At 32.9% G+C, this 2,304-nt stretch overlaps 1 long non-coding RNA gene across 1 annotated transcript; it reads left to right on the forward strand.

Annotated features, from left to right (window-relative positions):
- Nucleotides 1–243: 243 nt before the first annotated feature.
- Nucleotides 244–1,413, forward strand: LOC107059951 (uncharacterized). The gene is made up of 2 exons (XR_001473044.1): nucleotides 244–513; nucleotides 1,356–1,413. It is a non-coding gene; the product is annotated as an uncharacterized lncRNA (long non-coding RNA).
- Nucleotides 1,414–2,304: the final 891 nt, after the last annotated feature.

The following is a 2,304-nucleotide window of genomic DNA, read 5'->3' on the forward strand; positions in this document are numbered from 1 at the left end:
TGGTAGCCAGGATGGAACACTTGTATTCCTAGAATAGCTTGGACTTGCATGACTAATATGTCTTCTATGGTTTCTAGGTCTAGCCTAATAGGGTGCTATTACTTGGTAGTCTAGAATGATAAATTGTAATCATTGAATATGATAGCCTAAAATAGTACTAGGTGTGAATGGTATTATGGGATGTCATTCATGCATTGCACAAGCACTACCAAAAAATCGCCTTTTAGCCACGGTTTATTAGCCACGGTTGCGAAAATTGTGGCAAAATTAGCTAAAAAATAAAAAATTCTCTACATAGTACGAACTGTGGCTAAAATAGGCGGGTAAAATTTCATTCCCTCCCTTTATTTTTTCATTTGCCTCTTTTTCTATTATTTCCCTCTACTCACTCTCTTTTCTCTCACTTCACCCAAAACCAACCCCCAAAATCTAAATCGATTTCTGCCCAAAATTCAACTCTCTTCTTCAAAGTCGATTTCTGTCAAAAGCCGCTTCAAATAGTTGTGTAATGTGGTAAGTTTGCTTCGTTCAAGTAACAAATCTTTGGAATCTAGTGTATTTAAACTCAAAATTGAATGTAGGGTTTTGGATAAAGTTTTTGTTTATTGAAGTTATGAGCTTTTGAAATCTGCAATTTGATGTGTTTTTATTGGGTTTTCTTGTTGTAAAGAATAGAAATTTTAGTGGTAGGTTATACATCCTACTTTATTTATGTTGGAAAAATCATGCTCACACCTCTGGAAAGATTGATGGATATATTTTCACCACAAATTTTGTAGATAAGATTATACATTGGAGGAATTATTACCATAAATCGATAACCTATATACTAATATATAAATCTTGAGAGGTGTGAAATTTTGCTGGATTAGATCTCCTTTTTTTTGTTCTATGCATTTCAAACCATGTTCTAGTTATTGTTTGTTTCTGTATAAGGAACATGAATTTAAGTCCAACATTTGAAAAATTAAAGAGCAGTGCCTATCTGGGATCAAATACGTTACTACTTGTTTTAAGTTTTATTGGGTTTTCTAGTTGTAAGAGCACAATCATTGTTAGAAAGCCTACGAGGACGACAAGCTGACAACAATAGCACAACTTCCTTAAATTTTGATCAACTAGATGACCAAGTTGTGAATGAGAATATCACAACTCCTACTCTCGGTAATGGCAATTTAATTTCTTCTTCAAGTTTTGTTGGAGCTAGCTCACAAGTGAAAAATGAGTCGTTACTTGTCCACATTAGAGGTTAGAAGTAAGTTCATATTAGAGTTGATTGTTGCTTTTTATGCTTTATTATTAGTTTGTTGTTATCATTACTTTTCATTTGTGTTAATGGCTTGTTAAAATGATAGATACTTCAATCGGAGAAGTTACTACTCAAAAGATGCAATCAGATCGAGTTTGGAACTTTGAAAAAAATTAAAAAATTATGGTGGAACTTGGTGATGAAAAAGGAAGTGACAATGGTTCAAATTTGCTTGTGAGATTTCTTGGCAAACTTTCTCAAATGTTTGTATTTTGTCCCATATTAGTTGAGTGATGGGATAAGATACCACATGAAAAAACAAAACGACAATGGCAACTTATTGAGGTAACTAGCTAACTTTATTGCCATTCAAATAAATGTTATCTTTTTTCAATAGGTATTGATTTATGAATACAAACATATTTGAAGCAGAATTTTGAGTTTGATTATGAGATAGGATTTAAATGGGTGAAGCAATCTTTATGCGAGAGGTGAAGGACCCTTAAATAAAAGTTACGATGTAATAACTTCTACCCCAACAAAAGTAAAGAAGAGCTACTTGCCAAGCCTCCCGAAAATGTGGATCCTATTGATTGGACTACCTTTGTGCATCATTGTAATGAGGATAAGATGAAGACAATTGTTGTTCATAATTTGATTCTTTCTTTCTCTTATTTTTTGGGTAAATAATTTTTATTAATAACCAAAATGGACTTTACAACTCAAGGAAAAAATAAAAACAGAAGAACTAGGTTCGATATTCATTCGAAATCTCTAGGCTTGCATATGTAGACTCTTAAAAAAACAATTTCAACATAGTTTACGTTGGGTATACATTCAGTTCTCCTAGTTTTCTAGCCGACTGAGGTCTCAAATTGGCTCTCAAATATACTTTTTGAAGGATGATTTTGATCAAGACTTCATCTATTCTTCTTGGTTTTGGAATATCCTCAGTTAGACATCTGCCACAAGTGTTAAATTATCCTTGTAAGTGTCATTCTGTAAATAGCATCCCATGAAACATTTCCTTTGCATTAGTTTTCAGCCCATCGCAA

Source organism: Solanum tuberosum, unplaced genomic scaffold (assembly GCF_000226075.1).
Source record: "Solanum tuberosum cultivar DM 1-3 516 R44 unplaced genomic scaffold, SolTub_3.0 scf00049, whole genome shotgun sequence".
In the NCBI taxonomy this organism is placed as follows: Eukaryota; Viridiplantae; Streptophyta; class Magnoliopsida; order Solanales; family Solanaceae; genus Solanum; species Solanum tuberosum.